At 43.5% G+C, this 18,441-nt stretch overlaps 1 long non-coding RNA gene, 2 other non-coding genes and 1 pseudogene across 3 annotated transcripts; 2 read left to right on the top strand and 2 right to left on the bottom strand.

Moving 5' to 3' along the window:
* Nucleotides 1-977: 977 nt before the first annotated feature.
* LOC148362850 (uncharacterized) lies at nt 978-15,757 on the top strand. The gene is made up of 3 exons (XR_015850826.1): nt 978-1,030; nt 7,379-7,508; nt 13,787-15,757. It is a non-coding gene; the product is annotated as an uncharacterized LOC148362850 (long non-coding RNA).
* On the top strand, nt 1,188-1,261 carry trnan-guu (transfer RNA asparagine (anticodon GUU)). The gene has a single exon. It is a non-coding gene; the product is annotated as a tRNA-Asn (tRNA).
* LOC148362852 (U2 spliceosomal RNA) lies at nt 6,789-6,878 on the bottom strand (annotated as a pseudogene).
* LOC148362851 (U2 spliceosomal RNA) lies at nt 7,225-7,408 on the bottom strand. Its single transcript, XR_015851013.1, has one exon. It is a non-coding gene; the product is annotated as a U2 spliceosomal RNA (small nuclear RNA).
* Nucleotides 15,758-18,441: the final 2,684 nt, after the last annotated feature.

The raw sequence follows: 18,441 nt of genomic DNA, 5'->3' as shown, positions 1-18,441 counted from the left end.
GGTGTTCGAAGCAGGAACTGGGATGAAGGCGCGGTCAAAACACGGTGGTCGCATTATGAATTTCTTAGCACTCAATTCGGAAATGATTTAATAAGAATACGTATGCTGAATCTATTATTTAATGGGTTTTAAATATATCAAAGAAATTATTGAGCTTGTATTGAAAATCACGTAAAACCTTTTATTTTAACTATTACTCGCAATGAGGAAAATCAATTTTCTGCAAGTATGCTGCTTATTGAAACAAATCACTAATTAGAGTCTTATTTATATTGATAACAATAGAGTGAACATTATTTTCAATTTGATAAGCACTCCAGAATAAACACGTAAAAACAAGATTAAAAAGAACATTCGGATATGTTGGCAATAATCTCAAATTGGTGCTTGTAGACTTCTAGTTGGAGGTGAATCAGAAGAATACTGCAATATCAACGTAGTGCAATGACATAGGCAGTTGTGGTAATTTCATTAAAAACTAAATACATTTAAAAAGTATAGAATCATCAAATTTGTATTATGTAAATATAGGATAAAAATATACAAGAACTCAATTACCCCTCTCCCCCCCACACGCACACAAAAGACTAACAGTAAATTGTATCGCAGTGGTTAAAAAAAAAACAGCCCACAGACATTTAATATAAAATGAGTCCAACGTAATTAATACTCCCAAGATCTTTTTTTTTTTTTTAAAGTATTTCAACTAGTGTGTTTTGAATAAATCCAATTTATCGTGAACATTTGCATGGCGACTATTTTTGCATGATGCAAAGCACTTCTGGTTGCTCTTAAAAACGAGTCCTTTCTTCTTACAGTCCAAACGCTAAACTCATAAATAATGTTGAAATATTTATAACTTTCATATTGATGCGAGTGCATCCGTCAAATGTGAACTGACTGACTCGGTTATTACATTAAAGAACAAAAAACAACAACGTTAATTCCGTTTTGTGTTTGTGGCGAAAGTGCCGCTGGGAAATTAAATGCAAAAAGACAGAGTCATCTTTCAGAGGTGGCGTTTTTGACGGTAGGTTGGATTAAAATACATTTTTGGGGGTTTTCTCACCGTTTACTGTTTCAAGAGGTACACTGTGTACTTACCAGACGTTGTTGCTAACACTTATCGGCATAAAACATGGTTCTGACATCTGACAAGTTATTATCTGTGCGCAGTGGTCGTCATCGTCTCTGTGGCGCAATCGGTTAGCGCGTTCGGCTGTTAACCGAAAGGTTGGTGGTTCGAGCCCACCCAGGGACGGATTCCTTTTATTTTTTTTTTTTTTTTCAAAATTCAAATTCTGTATATTCAAAGACCCGCTTTATAATATTTGTCAACTAGATGGCGCTGCATTATGTAATTTATCCAATTTATTATCTAGCATAGCAGCAAGATGGAAGCAAAACATGGCGGTCTCTTCTGAGTAGGATTGCATTATGTAAAATAAATACAAATTTCTCGACCTATATATATTTTTTTTAAATAAAAGATGAACATTCGTATGGTAGTTAATATATTTTTGGCTATTCAATTGTTTGTTTGTTTGTACATGATTCAGATTGAATCGTTTCTTGTACATGATTCAATTGTTTGTTTGTTTGTACATGATTCAAATTGAATCGTTTCTCCGGCGCCGTCACGAATGGCAGCCACTCCAGCAGCTCCCGTGTTATTTTCGATTGTTCTCAGTTATTTTCGATTGTTCTCAGCTTAGGGATGCTGCTGGAAAAGTGAATTTCCCTTCGGGGATGAATAAAGTATCTATCTATCTATCTATCTATCTAGTATTCAAATCAGTGCTTTTTTACTGATTGAATTTTTTTTGTACCACTAGGAGGCACTAACTATTACACAATGTCCCTTTAATATATCTTTCTTCTTTTTTCTTGCTATGGAAAACGAATACATTTTGAGAGGCATATGATACATACAATATAATATATGCCAAAATATTTGAATGTACATAATGTCACAAATTCTATCTCTCTTAAATATATATTAATATTAATTCAAAAAAAATTCAAGGATAACATTTCTTAAAATAGTGCTTTTTCATCAAACCTATGTATTTTTTTTCCCTTAAAAAAAATAGGACCTGTAAACCTTATTTACCTAAACAATCTGCCTGTGAATTTTAAATAAAATTTTAAAGACAATAACAATTGTTTATAAAAAAAATAATGGAGACAATAAGTTACTCGAAATTATCCTATCAAAATTAAAAAATAGTCCTCCTTCTATCAAGAGTATATTTAAAAAAAAGAAAAACAGAAAGAAAATAATGTATTTCTTTCTTTGAAAAATAAACTTCCGGCAAATAATACAAAACCAAACTTTTGTGTCGGTGTTTTTCTATAACAAAAAATAAAGGTAAAATAATTGCCAAACTTGAATGGTGATGCTATGCTACATAACACTAAATTATCTGTAAAAATTAAAAAATAGCCCTCTGTCTATAAACCCTACATTTAAATAAGAAATGCATTGGAAAATTAAGGTATTTGAAAAAAATATAACTGAAGTACTTGTAAATCATATATGATATTTAAAATTACATTTGTGCTTGTAATTTGTTTGAATAAAAATAAAGGGTAAAAGAAAAAAATGACTGGTGCCTATAAACAGTGCTTTCCATCCAAATTAAATGAAAAAAAAAATAGAAAACTAAAGAAATAAGTTAATGTTCTTTAGAAAATCAAACTACTTTACAAATCATATTGAATTTTACATATGTGCTTATAATTTGTTTGAATAAATATCAAAGATAAATAACCATCAAAAAATGACGCTAAGTGACACCAAATTATCAGTCAAAATGGAAACAAACAGTGCTCACCTCCTCATAATGACATTTTTTTAGACAAAAATAAATAAAAAACATATATATAATAAAAAAATCATATTTATGTTAACATTTGGCAGCACGGCGGCGCAGTGGTTAGCGCTTGTGCGGCACAGTTCATGTCATGGGAACCTGTCGTGGGTTCAAATCCAGCTCCAGACTTTCTGTGCGGAGTTTGTATGTTCTCCCCGTGCTTGCGTGGGTTTCCTCCGGGCACTCCGGTTTCCTCCCACATTCCAAAAACATGCATTTCAGGTGAATTGGCCGGTCCAAATTGTCCCTAGGTGTGAATGAGCTAATGAGTTGTCTGTCCCCGTGTGCCCTGCGATTGGCTGGCAACCAGTTCAAGGTGTCCCCTGCCCACTGCCCGAAGATGGCTGGGATGGGCTCCAGCCCCCCTGCGACCCTAATGAGGATAAGCGGTTCGGCTAATGAGATGAGATGAGATGTTAACATTTGATATTTATTAAATTTAATAGGAATTCTGAATGTCACTCAATGACTCACTTTCTGACACACACAAATAAAAATAAATAATCTTATAAATAAACAACATTTGTGGCATTCTTCTTATACCTCCATCCATCCATCCATTATCTGCACCGCTTATCCTCAGTGGGGTCGGAGCCCATCCCAGCTATTATCGGGCAGCGGGCAGGGGGACACCCTGAACTGGTTGCCAGCCAGTCACAGAGCACACAGGGACGGACATACCTCGCTCAGTCACACCTAGGGACAATTTGGACCGGCCAATTAACCTGACATGCATGTTTTGGAATGTGGGAGGATTCCCCACGCAATCACGGGGAGAACATGCAAACTCCACACAGGAAGGTTTGATCTCATGACCTCAGAACTGTGCCGCACACGCGCTAACCACTGTGCCGCCGTGCTGCCCCTTATACCTGCAAAATGTTGATAAGTCATAACATTTTCTGGGAATAAAACTAAAAATAACTCGCCAGTGAGGAGTCATTGGCATTTTCTAGGAAATTTGTTATCTATCTGGCATGACTGAGCCTTTTTTAACTCTACTTCTATGTATTACAACATGTTAATAACATGATAATAACATAGTAATAACAGAATGAAAATACTATTGCTTGATATTTTAGAAATCCACATCAAACTGGTAGTCCTTTGCGCTAACCAGCTTCAAAAAACCTGGTGACCCCTTAACTAGGGTATTGTTTTTTTCAATTTCAATTTGGCACTAAAATGAAGTCAGTTTTGAGGCCAGTTTAAAAGCACTGCTTATGTGTACCGTTACAGTGTAACATACTCGCACACACGCTTCCCATCAAGTTTCCCCTTCCTGCTATTGTGTGCGCTCCGCTGGCAAACATGGAAAGTCGGAAAAAGGGCGCAGCAGAATTCCACAAGCCCCCAACAATCGAGCGATGCGTTTATGGAACTTTGCCGGCGTGTGTAAAAATACGAGCACGTCGTTTTTGAGCGGCTGGACTGAGATGAGTGCTTCCATTGTACGATGCAGATGTTGGCGTGACGCATTACCTGGGCCTAAGATGAAAAGGCTGGAAGCATTTAACCCGTTGGTAACCAATTTTGCTTTAAAAGTTAAGCGACTGGAAATGTCGCTAACATGCAAGGGTCGATCCAAGGCGTGCGAGCACCGATTTTTTTGTCATTAGCGCCTTCCCGGTGAGGTCAAAGGCAGCGAGGTGGGCAACCTGTCACGAGTTGGTGTCGGAATTTGTGAACGAGTTTGGAAGGAGGACAGGAAATGATTTGAAGATAATTCCGAAGGGGAGAACTCAAACATTTAGATAGTTGTTTTTTTTTTTTTTTGCATGCGTCTGTGTAATCATTTGAGTCATTTCAAGAGCTATTTGACGTATTTTCATGAATTCAATGTCGAAGAATAAATGTTTTATCAGTTGTTTTAGTTGATTGTTGGTGAAGTAGGTACAGTAGCTATAGTCACTCAACTGGAAGGAGTTTTGGTTAGTCAACTAGCAAATCAATGATTTAGTCAGACATTAATGTTTCGGTTATTCAACTGTTGTTATATATGGTTTAAGTAAACGATAGATGGATGGATTTAAGGAAGAAGGAAAGAATAACACATACAATTAAGGAAGGAAAGGGGCAAGGAAGCAAGTAAAGAAGAAAGGTTGAAAGAAATGAAGGAAGAGAGGGGGGGAGAAAGGAATTAAGGAAGATAAGAAGGAAGGAAGGAAGGAAGGAAGGAAGGAAGGAAGGAAGGAAGGAAGGAAGGAAGGAAGGAAGGAAGGAAGGAAGGAAGGAAGCAAGGAAGAGGACACAATGGGAGTTAGGGGGTGAGGGAGGTAGGTAAGAAGGAAAAATGGAAGAAATGAAGGAAGGAAAGATAGAAGTAATGTGTGGATGAAGAAAAAAGAATGAAAAAGGGGAGGAAAAGAAGCTGGATGAATTGGAGAAAAAATGATCCATAGATAGGTCTTAGGAGGGAAGGAAGTGAAGGAAAGAAAGAAAGAAGGAGGAAGAAAGAGAGGAAAGACGGAACTCAGGAAGGAAAGAGTCAGGAAACTAGGAAGGAAAGAACAAAGGAAAGAAAGTAGGAAGGAAAGAAAAAAGGAATGAAGGAAGGACGGACACATAAGTTGATGGATAGATTGAATGATAAATAAATGGACAGATGGATGAAGGAGTGTGTTGAATGAACAAATAAGGAAAGGAAGATGTAAATAAGTGAAAAACCGGAAAGAAGAGAACCTGATGGTTTAAAGAAGGAATGATTGATAGATGGTTCTAAGGATGGAAGGAACGAAGGAAGGCAGAAAGGACCGACAGATGGGTTGATGGATGAATGGATTTATGGATGAATATGCAGATTGAAGGACGGAAGAAGGAAATGAAGAAATGGATAAGGACTGAGAAGGAAAGAAGTGAAGGTGGCGGAATTAAGGATGCAAAGTAGAAAAACAGCAAGGAAAGAAGGAAGGAAATTAACTAAATTAGCAAAAAGAAGAGGAATAGTAAGATGGAATGAAGCAATAAAGAAAGGGAGAATGTATGGATAGATCTCTATATCATTTCTATCGTACTTTTTCATACAAAAACAAAACTCGATAAAGACTTTCAATGTTGTTGAGACTGAAGAGCAAAAAAGCCCCGCACAAAAATGACTTTCGCATACTTTGTTTTGGGTGGCTCGCTTTGAAATGGATGGCGTCCCTTTTTGGACAGTTCCCGGACGTACCAATTCACTATGTACCTGAATGAAATCTGATAGTATGAAGTTTTGAATGTAATTAAAACATCCAAGGCAATGTATCGATATAAAAATTTTCTCACCGTGTGTAATTATGTCGATTGGAGGGGCATTCTCAAGTACAGAACATTACGCAAATTTCTCACCTCTTTGGTTTGTTAACAAGTTTAGCAATTTCCAACACCATCACCCGATACTGCGTGTACCAGATATTTAAGAACACACCGAAAGAGGCATGATCTGGCCAATCATCCATGGTCCATATAAAAAAAGGAGCTGATCAATAACTCGTTCTCTTTTCACCTACCTGACTGACACGTCGCACGCCGGCCACATGGTGGGGGAGGGATTTTTTAAGGGTTATTGTTTTATCTTCTTTATTCATTATCCATTATCCGTTATCGGTCAGTTCATAATACGCTACAAAGCCTAGGAGCCGGGACTCTTACTCTGAACCAAAAGGCCAAGCTTAGGTCCTAGCCAGTACTCAATTCTACATGTACGGGGATTTTGTGAGCATATAGTACTCAGTTCAACAACCATAGCCGGCCACATGGTGGAGGGGGGGGATTTTTTAAGGGTTATTGTTCTATCTTCTTTATTCATTATCCATTATCCGTTATCGGTCAGTTCATAATACGCTACAAAGCCTAGGAGCCGGGACTCTTACTCTCGGCCAAAAGGCAAAGCTAAGGTCCTAGCCTTACAGCCTTGCTGCGATCATTGCGAATGCACCGTTCCCGGAAGTACTGCAATACCGGACCGATGCGTGGCGTGGACAGAGCAAGCTCTTATTCCATCTCCGGATTGCAAAAATCAATGATCATGGCTGCGATTGTACACAACTGGTGACATCGTGCAATGAATATAGTTCAACAACCACCGCCTGAGGCGGAACCACTTGGGGAGCAGTGCTATCCGCTTTTGGTGTCGCTGTATTTCTCAGAATCGGCCACATGGTGGGTTTTTTAAGGGTCATTGATCTATCTTCTTTATTCATTATCCATTATGGGGTTTTTAAGGGTTATTGTTCTATCTTCGTTATTCATTATCCATTATCCGTTATCGGTCAGTTCATAATACGCTACAAAGCCTAGGAGCTGGGACACTTACTCTCAGCCAAAAGGCAAAGCTAAGGTCCTAGCCCTAAAGCATTGCTGCGATCATTGCGAATGCACCGTTCCCGGAAGTACTGCAATACCGGACCGATGCGTGGAGTGGACAGAGCAAGCCCTTATTCCATCTCCGGATTGCAAAAATCAAAGATCATGGCAAATACCAAGCTAATTCATTATCCATTATCTGTTTTTGGTTTGAACAGATTTATTGACACTAAAAAACAGAAAACAATCATGACAATCTCAACAGCAATGTGCGGGCCTTGAGTTCAGCACGTTGGCCATACATTGCAACCATTTGGAGCACAAGACCAAATCTCTCCGCAACAACAAGTAAGAGGACGGTTTCAGATTTCACACCATGTTTGCTGGTTTTTGGAAATGAGTGTTTTTTTCTGTCAAAGGGAATCTCCCCAAATCGACTAGCATAATAGCGGTAAACTTTATTTTTGTGCTAGCAAACTCACAAACTCCCATAATCTCCGGCGCCTTCCCCACCCCTCTTTTTCTTAGCAATAATTCTCTGTGTTAATAAATTGTGTGGTCTATTTCAATCGGTCTGGTTCATTGAATCAATTTTCTTTGGATTAGTAATTCCTATCAGAACTCAAAGTTATAACATATTTTTTATCAGTGTAGGAAATTCTAGCATCATCCCGCTACACCTAAAGAAAAATTTGTTCACGGATAAGCGGAAAAGAATAATTCATTTCAATCCTAACAATTTTCAAAATTAAAGCTAGAAAAATCCCTACAAGACATTCAGTTAGTCATGATCATGTACTTCTTAATGGCTCATTTAGTTTGAGTTTGAGCTTCATTCTTATGCAAGAACAATGTTACCCGGCAGTCTGTACAGGGAGTGCAGAATTATTAGGCAAATGAGTATTTTGACCACATCATCCTCTTTATGCATGTTGTCTTATTTCAAGCTGTATAGGCTCGAAAGCCTACTACCAATTAAGCATATCAGGTGATGTGCATCTCTGTAATGAGAAGGGGTGTGGTCTAATGACATCAACACCCTATATCAGGTGTGCATAATTATTAGGCAACTTCCTTTCCTTTGGCAAAATGGGTCAGAAGAGGGACTTGACAGGCTCTGAAAAGTCAAAAATAGTGAGATATCTTGCAGAGGGATGCAGCACTCTTAAAATTGCCAAGCTTCTGAAGCGTGATCATCGAACAATCAAGCGTTACATTCAAAATAGTCAACAGGGTCGCAAGAAGCGTGTAGAAAAACCAAGGCGCAAAATAACTGCCCGTGAACTGAGAAAAGTCAAGCGTACAGCTGCCAAGATGCCACTTGCCACCAGTTTTGCCATATTTCAGAGCTGCAACATCACTGGAGTGCCCAAAAGCACAAGGTGTGCAATACTCAGACACATGGCCAAGGTAAGAAAGGCTGAAAAACGACCACCACTGAACAAGACACACAAGCTGAAACGTCAAGACTGGGCCAAGAAAAATCTCAAGACGGATTTTTCTAAGGTTTTATGGACTGATGAAATGAGAGTGAGTCTTGATGGGCCAGATGGATGGGCCCGTGGCTGGATCGGTAAAGGGCAGAGAGCTCCAGTCCGCCTCAGACGCCAGCAAGGTGGAGGTGGGGTACTGGTATGGGCCGGTATCATCAAAGATGAGCTTGTGGGGCCTTTTCGGGTTGAGGATGGACTCAAGCTCAACTCCCAGTCCTACTGCCAGTTTCTGGAAGACACCTTCTTCAAGCAGTGGTACAGGAAGAAGTCCGCATCCTTCAAGAAAAACATGATTTTCATGCAGGACAACGCTCCATCACACGCATCCAAGTACTCCACAGCGTGGCTGGCAAGAAAGGGTCTAAAAGAAGAAAAACTAATGACATGGCCTCCTTGTTCACCTGATCTGAACCCCATAGAGAACCTGTGGTCCCTCATCAAATGTGAGATTTACAAGGAGGGAAAACAGTACACCTCTCTGAACAGTGTCTGGGAGGCTGTGGTTGCTGCTGCACGCAATGTTGATCGTGAACAGATCAAAGCACTGACAGAATCCATGGATGGCAGGCTTTTGAGTGTCCTTGCAAAGAAAGGTGGCTATATTGGTCACTGATTTGTTTTTGTTTTGTTTTCGAATGTCAGAAATGTCCATCCATCCATCCATTGTCTTCCGCTTATCCGAGATCGGGTCGCGGGGGCAGCAGCGTTAAAAGGGAAGCCCAGACGTCCCTATCCCCAGCCACTTCCTCCAGCTCATCCGACGGGACCCCGAGGCGTTCCCAAGCCAGCCGAGAGACATAGTCTCTCCAACGTGTCCTGGGCCGCCCCCGGGGCCTCCTGCCGGTGGGACATGCCCGGAACACCTCCCGAGGGAGGCGTCCAGGAGGCATCCTTATTAGATGCCCGAGCCACCTCAACTGGCTCCTCTCAACGCGGAGGAGCAGTGGCTCTACTCCGAGTCCCTCCCGGATGACTGAGCTTCTCACCCTATCTCTAAGGGAGAACCCAGCCACCCTGCGGAGGAAACTCATTTCGGCCGCTTGTATCCGGGATCGAGTTCTTTCGGTCATGACCCAAAGTTCATGACCATAGGTGAGGGTAGGAACGTAGATGGACTGGTAGATCGAGAGCTTTGCCTTTCGGCTCAGCTCCCTCTTCACCACGACAGACCGGTACAGGGTCCGAATGACGGCAGACGCTGCACCGACCCGTCTGTCGATCTCCCGTTCCATCCTACCCTCACTCGTGAACAAGACCCCAAGATACTTGAACTCCTCCACTTGGGGCAAGACCTCCTCCCCGACACGGAGGGAGCATACCACCCTTTTCCGACTGAGAACCATGGCCTCGGACTTGGAGGTGCTGATCCCCATCCCGGCCGCTTTACACTCGGTTGCGAATCGCTCCAGCGAGAGCTGAAGATCACGGGCTGAGGAAGCCAACAGCACCACGTCATCTGCAAAAAGCAGTGACGCAATGCTGAGGCCCCCAAACCGGACTCCATCCCCGCCAAGGCTGCGCCTAGAAATTCTGTCCATAAAAGTTATGAACAGAATCGGTGACAAAGGGCAGCCCTGGCGGAGCCCAACCCTCACCGGGAACGAATCCGACTTATTGCCGGCAATGCGGACCAGACTCTGGCACCGGGCATACAGGGACCGCACAGCCCGGATAAGACTGTGCGGTACCCCATACTCCCGAAGCACCCCCCACAGGGCCTCCCGAGGAACACGGTCGAATGCCTTCTCCAAGTCCACAAAACACATGTAGACCGGACAGGCAAATTCCCATGCACCCTCAAAGACCCTGAAGAGTGTATAGAGCTGGTCCAGTGTTCCACGGCCAGGACGAAAACCACACTGTTCCTCCTGAATCCGAGATTCGACTTCCTGGCGGACCCTCCTCTCCAGTACCCCTGAATAGACCTTACCAGGGAGGCTGAGAAGTGTGATTCCCCTGTAGTTGGAACACACTCTCCGGTCCCCCTTCTTAAAGACGGGAACCACCACCCCAGTCTGCCAGTCCAGAGGCACTGTCCCCGATGTCCACGCGATGTTGCAGAGGCGCGTCAACCATGACACGCCCACAACATCCAGAGCCTTAATGAAGTCTGGGCGGATCTCATCGACCCCCGGGGCCCTGCCACCGAGGAGTTTTTTGACAACCTCGGTGACTTCAACCCCAGTGATACGAGAGCCCAACCCAGAGTCCTCAGGCTCTGCTTCCCCAGAGGAAGACGTGCCGGTGGAATTGAGGAGGTCTTCGAAGTACTCCGCCCACCGATTCACAACGTCCCGGGTCGAGGTCAGCAGCGCCCCATCGGCACTATACACAGTGTCGATGGCACACCGCCTCCTCCCCCTAAGACGTCGGATGGTGGACCAGAATTTCCTCGAAGCCGTTCGGAAGTCGGCTTCCATGGCCTCGCCAAACTCCTCCCATGCCCGAGTTTTTGCCTCGGCAACCGCCAAAGCCGCATTCCGCTTGGCCAGCCGATACCTGCCAGCTGCTTCCAGAGTCCCACAGGCCAGGAAGGCCCGATAAGACTCCTTCTTCAGCTTGACGGCATCCCTCACCGCCGGTGACCACCAACGGGTCTGAGGGTTGCCACCGCGGCAGGCACCGACTACCTTGCGGCCACAGCTCCGATCAGCCGCCTCGACAATGGAGGCGCGGAACATGGTCCACTCGGACTCAATGTCCCCCGCCTCCCTCGGGACATGGGCGAAGTTCTGCCGGAGGTGTGAATTGAAACTTCTTCTGACAGGAGATTCTGCCAGCCGTTCCCAACAGACCCTCACAACACGCTTGGGTCTGCCGGGTCGGGCCGGCATCTTCCCCCACCATCGAAGCCAACTCACCACCAGGTGGTGATCAGTTGACAGCTCCGCCCCTCTCTTCACCCGAGTGTCCAGAACATGCGGCCGCAGGTCCGACGAAACGATGACAAAGTCGATCATCGAACTACGGCCTAGGGTGTCCTGGTGCCAAGTGCACATATGGACACCCTTATGTCTGAAAATGGTGTTCATTATGGACAGACCATGACGAGCACAGAAGTCCAATAACGAAACACCACTCGGGTTCAGGTCAGGGGGGCCGTTCTTCCCAATCACGCCCTTCCAGGTCTCACTGTCATTGCCCACGTGAGCGTTGAAGTCTCCCAGCAGTACGAGGGAGTCCCCAGGGGGCGCGCTCTCAAGCACACCCTCTAAGGACCCCAAGAAGGTTGGGTACTCCGAACTGCTATTTGGTGCATAAGCACAAACAACAGTCAGGACCCGTCCCCCCACCCGAAGGCGGAGGGAGGCTACCCTCTCGTCTACCGGGGTGAACCCCAACGTACAGGCGCCGAGCCGTGGAGCAATTAATATGCCCACACCGGCTCTGCGCCTCTCACCACGGGCAACTCCAGAGTGGAAGAGAGTCCAACCCCTCTCGAGAGGACTGGTACCAGAGCCCAAGCCGTGCGTAGAGGTGAGTCCGACTATATCTAGTCGGAATTTCTCAACCTCACGCACCAACTCGGGCTCCTTCCCTGCCAGAGAGGTAACGTTCCATGTCCCAAAAGCCAGTTTCTGTAGCCGGGGATCGTCGCGCCAAGGACCCCTCCCTTGGCTGCTACCCAGCTCTCTGCGCACCCGACCCCTTTGGCCCCTCCTACAGGTGGTGAGCCCATGGGAAGAGGGTCCCACGTCGTCCCTTCGGGCTGTGCCCGGCCGGCCCCCGTGGGTAAGGGTCCGGCCACCAGGCGCTCGCCAGCGGACCCCACCTCCAGGCCTGGCTCCAGAAGGGGGCCCCGGTAACCCGCGTCCGGGCGAGGGAAATCGAGGACCAAAGTTTTCTCTCATCATTAGGGGTCTTCTGATCTGCGTTTTGTCTGGCCACTCACCTAGGACCTGTTTGCCATGGGTGACCCTACCAGGGGCTTAAAGCCCCCGACAACATAGCTCCTAGGATCATTGGGACACACAAACTCCTCCACCACGATAAGGTAGCAGATCAAGGAGGAGTGTCAGAAATGTATATTTGTGAATGTTGAGCTGTTATATTGGTTTCCCTGATGAAAATAAATAATTGAAATGGGTATACATTTGTTTTTTGTTAAGTTGCCTAATAATTATGCACAGTAATAGTCACCTGCACACACAGATATCCTCCTAAAATAGCTAAAACTAAAAAAGCCCCACTCCAACTTCCAAAATATTCAGCTTTGATATTAATGAGACTTTTGGGTTCATTAAGAACATGGTTGTTGTTCAATAATAAAATTAATCCTCAAAAATACAACTTGCCTAATAATTCTGCACTCCCTGTAGAGGCCAAGGCACTGCTTCATGTTTATGACCATAAATGGACTCTTCGCATTCCTGACTCCTTCATGGAAACGCTACCGTACTTTTCCTTTCTACGCGGACGAAAAGGAGGAGAAGGAGGAGAACCTTATCTCCTTTGTGCTCATTAGTGTATAGCAAAGGATAAGCTGAGGTCAGAGGTAAACCAGAGAAGGTCAAAAACGTGACAACCTACCTCCTGGAAGCCTCCTCCCACTAACATTCGAAATCAGGGGGCTCAAACTTGCGTCCAACCGAAAAACGGTCAAAAATTGATAGAAAAAAAAACACAAAAAAGGACGGAATTGCATGAAAAGCAAGATCACTGCTTTTGCAATGTCAGTCTCATTTCTCTACTTGAGGGGCCTCAAACTCGCAGCCTTAGTGCCAGTTTCGCCCTGTGGCATGATAGTTGGAGGCGCTCGACTTAATAAGAAAGTTAAAAGGGACAGTTTGGCTCCTAGATGTCGCCGTATTGTGTCCTGCAAGTGCAAAGAAGAATGTTAATTAATACAGAGACTCAAAGTGACCAAAAGGCACTATTTTTCTTCTATCAGTGAAACGTCTAGAGGGCTATAGTGTTCAAACTGGCCCATCAGAGTCAAAATTAAGACGTTAATCTGACTTTAACACAGAACCCAGAAACCTTAACTGGGTGTTAAAAATGAACACACGATTCCTATGCTCGCTTCTTTTCTAAGAAGCTAGCAAAAGACTGAAGTGACAATTACTTTTAACGTACAATTTAAAACCTCGACACTGTACATTTTGTGAACTTCATTCCCCTCATGCCTTTCAGGTTAGCAACCCGCGGAGTTTCGACCGAACCGGATCCGGTTCTTCCTCCTGTCAGCACCGCTGCCGTACCTGGAAACAGACGGGGTGGTGCCGCTTGTTTTTTGTGCCACCTTGGAACGACACGAGTTGGTTTATTTTATCGAAACGTGAGAAGCGGGAGAACGAGCCTGGTTAGCATAAACTGAGGGTTGAGTTTAGGACAGGGATCAACTTTTATGTCACGGATTAGCGCCAAGGGCTAACAGTTGGGTATTAATATGTAAAACATAAACTATTCCTACCAAAATATAAGAGGCACCTTAAATACCAGAAATTTACAGTTGCACCTTATAGTCCAGTGCGTCTTATATATGAAGGTGTGGCTTATAATCCTGAGTGCCTCATAGTCCAGTAAAATACGGTACTATGTTGTTACCGTGTTACTACCAGTTTGTCAAAATCATATTCAATTGGTGGACGGAAAATAATCCTCACAAGCAGGAATGTGTTTATCCTCTGCAAAGAACAGTTTCTATGAGAGGAACGGAAACAATTTCTAAAATGAAAAACATGAAAAAAACAGAATTTAGATCAAAAAAATTCTTGAAGAAAATTAAGAAGAATCGTCCTAGGCCAACATATTTTATTTAATTTGCTAATTTCAAGAAATAATTGGAATTTATGCTCATCTCTTAAAGAAACAATTTGCTTATGAAGTATTTTTTTTCAATATTATTTTCTAATGGGAAGCACAGCGGCGCAGTGGTTAGAGCGTGTGCGGCACAGTTCTGAGGTCATTAGATCGACCCTCCTGTGTGGATTTTGCATGTTCTCCCTGTGCTTGCGTGGGTTTCCCCCGGGCACTCCGGTTTCCTCCCACATTCCAAAGACATGCATGTCAGGTTAATTGGCCAGTCCAAATTGTCCCTAGGTGTGAATGAGCGAGCGAATTGTCTGTCTCTGTGTGCCCTGCGACTGGCTGTTAACCGGTTCAGGGTGTCCCCTGCCCACTGGCCGAAGATACCTACTGAGGGTAAGCGGTGCAGATAATGGATGGATGGATGGATAGATAGATGGATGAATTATTTTCCAAGTATAAATTTTTAAAAATAAACTACACCATGTAGCCCCTTCAAAAAGACCTGAGTAGCCCCCAGACCCCAGTCCTGAAAAAAGATCACCAGTGATGGGTTATTGTGATTTACTAGGAAATTTGGTTTCTAACTGTATGAGAAATCTTTTACATGATCAGTGTCTTGAAATAATATTTAATTCTCTCTTAAAAATGAGCTTATAATTTAAACATTTGAATCACTCAGTGCCTGGCTGGCTGACCAAACCTATTTTTACCCTACGTGTAATAATGAATACCTGGTAGTTACATAGTAATAACATAGTAACAACTTAGTAATAACATGATAAGTTGTTATTTCACAAATGCATGTGCTCTAATCTGTAACGAAAAAGTAGCTCTCATCATCAAAAAGATTGGTGAACCCTGGTATAGACATCCTATTGTTTTGAAGCAATTTGTCTGCGAAATCCTTATCCAAATATGGAATTGTGTGTGCCAACTTGGTCATGTGATTTCGAAGGGCCGACTCCCAAATTGGAAAAAAAGTATTTTCGGAAAACAAAGGCTTCCTTTGACACTTCCTACAATGTGACCAGCACGAAGGTACAAAGTGATTGCCCACATTTGAGAATTGTTGACGCGTGAAAGCTTCGCCCGAGGAAAACGACGTTTACCAATGAAGTCATCTGAATTTTTTTCCATTCCCCGGTGAAAGGGGAGGAGGGGGATTGTGCGGAAAATGTTCTCCTCACCGACGCGCCGGCTTGCTTCTGCAAATCCGGAGATGTCACGGCGTAACCTGTTGAGCGCTGGAAAATTCCTCGGAATTCCTTCCCATCAGATTCCCAACCAACCACTTTACCTTTCCGTCTCCAGGTGGTACTGCGGCCGGGTTGACAGAAAGCAGATACGGGTCCGTGTTAACCTGGAATTTCAGCCTTTCCGCCACTAGAGGGCACCTGTTCTTATCACACACTTTAAAAACACAATTTGCTTTTTGTTTTATGGGAAAATGTGCATTGCTTAGTGCAGGGGTCCGGAATCTAAGGCTCGCGATCCATATATGGCTCTTTTCATGAATACGTATGGCTGGCAGATAAAACCGATTTTCTTAAAAACTTTCTCCAAGTCTTTCTTAAGCTTTGTGTGGAACACGTGAAGCCAAATCATTGCCATAGATGTGATGGTACTGTCCAATATATATATGGGACATCTTTTTTCAACTACAGTTTACAGTCAAGTTGTCACTGTATATTGCTAAGGAATCATTTATATGGAAGCTCACTAAATAATCAGTGTTTACTGTTGAGACAACTTATGATGAAAATCCATCTGAAGAGCACGCAGAGCAGTTGATTAGGTGAGCAGTAGGCATGGGTGGAGCTATGCAAAGAGCGCAAGTACTCCCTTCTGTCTCTCGCCCTGCACCAACAGTAAATATGTCGGGATCAACGTTTGCAGAGTTTTGTGACACATTTACTAAAGAACTCTGCTTACACCTTGTTTTTAAACCATTATTTACTAAAATCCAATCCGGGAGTGAGACAAGTTTAAAATGAAACATTTGTTGATTTCTGGGACACAGGTTCTTACATTATTCTTATTTCATAAATGTTATCAAATCATCAAATGTCACAGAGTGACAGAAAGAAAGAAGAAAATGTGCTGAAAAAAATTCTTTTGCAGTTTTTCATAATAAAATGAAATTATTTGGTTTTTAAGGCTCTTTGAGTCAAAAAGGTTCCCAAGCGCTGGGTTAGTCGATTGAAGGAAGGACGGATTTAAGGATGGCTGGGTTTTATGAGAGATAGATGGATGGGTTAAAGGAAGATAGGTAGGTTTGTAGGTAGTTTGGTAGGAAGGGAGTAAAGAAAGAAAGAAAAAAGAAAGAAAGAAAGAATGAAAAAGAGGCAAGCAAGTAAGGAAGGAATGAGGTATGAGTGGATGTTTTAAGGAAGGAAGGAAGACTGCATGTATTGATGGAAGGAAAGAATGAAGGAATGTAGGAAGCAGGGAAGAAGGGCAGGGAAGAAAAAAAGGAAGGAAAGAGGCAAAATTAAATAATTAAATAATTGTACCAATGGAGTGTGGTTTCGAACCGGTATGGTGTCCAACCAGTCTTCAACTTTATTCAATATCTTCCTGGAGAGGATCATGACCAAAGCTCTGGACCAATATGAAGGTACAGTCAGCATTGGGTGAGACAATATCACAAACCTCCATTTCCTGTCCAGTATGTTCCTGTTTATTCTGTCCTGATTAATTTCGGTTACCAGTTTTGTTTCTGTCTATTTTTGTCCTGTTTAATATTTTCTCCAGTTTTCGTTCCCGTCTAGTTTCTCCTGTTTATTTTCGATATCCTGATTCGTTATCTATCCTGTCTGTCCCGTCCTGTCCGGTATCGACCCCATCTGTCCGATATCAACTCGGGCAATTGGAATCGATCTCGTCGGTCTCTGGCTTCCTGTCTTTCCACGCCAGACCGGCTGCCTAACGTGTACGACTCCCCATTTCCTGTAAAATAAAAGGCTTGTGTGAGAACGTCACGCGATTGGGTACTGATCCTGTTCTGGTTCCTGACATACTTAGCCCATGGGACAAACGAAACGGTGTGCAACACCATCAGAGGGCACATTGGACCCTACGAAGAACTGTTGTTGACTGTGCACCGACAGAAACTTCATTGATATGGTCACGTCACAAGATCATCAGGACTGACCAAAATAATTCTCCAGGTTACAGTCCAAGGAGTCAAGAGGAGAGGAAGACCGAAAAATAAATGGGCCCTCAACATTAAGGAACAGACTGGTGCCAACTTTGCCACGACCCAAAACCAGGCCAGGAACCGTCAACAGTGGAGAAGGCTGTCCAGAGTTGTGTCCTCATTGGTGCCCCAAGGACCCATGCGGTTAAGGGAAGGGAAAAATGAATAAAGAGATACGATGGAAGGTAGTAAGAAAGGAAGCAAGGAAGGAAGGAAGGAAAAAAGCTAAATTAAGTAAAAAGTATTTAAGGTAGTAAGGAAGCAAAAAAATAAAATGAAGGAAAGAAGTGCAGAAAAAGAGAGGAAGGAAGTACAGCAAAGGAAATTAATTGATCGATGGATTTATTTATTGTAAAATGTGTATTGGTTAATTTTTATTCACGGTAAATCTAATTTTTATAGCAGATTTTCAAATTTGTATTCCAATACAGCCTATGAGAACCAGAACAGAAACAGGACCCAATTGTGTTACGTTTCTCACAAGTTTTATTAAAGGAAAGAGGAAGGGCTGCGCCCACGATCCGGCAGTGGCTCGGCGCGGGAAGAAAGTCGCTTTCGTACTCAGTTTGTGATCTGAACACGGAAGTGGATCTTCCGTAGCGAGTGATGTCGGTGTCAAGGACGGAAAAACAGGTCGATAGCTGGGACAGGAGAGCAAAAACGTGGTCGGGGTCAGAAACGGGTCGTAAGCCGGGACGGGAGAGCAGACGTGGTCGGGATCAAAAACGGGTCGTAAATCGGGATGGGAGAACAGATGTGGTCAGAATAAAAAACGGGTCGTAGCCGGAGACAGACGGGAGCAAAAAATGGGACAGGTGGGAGTCAGGGTCAAAAAAGG

The sequence above is a fragment of the Urocampus carinirostris genome, chromosome 7 (assembly GCF_059441175.1).
Source record: "Urocampus carinirostris isolate Australia breed hairy pipefish chromosome 7, RoL_Ucar_1.0, whole genome shotgun sequence".
NCBI classification, from domain to species: Eukaryota; Metazoa; Chordata; class Actinopteri; order Syngnathiformes; family Syngnathidae; genus Urocampus; species Urocampus carinirostris.
The sequence above is the reverse complement of the archived record's forward strand: the minus strand, read 5'-3'. Positions and strand labels throughout refer to the sequence as shown.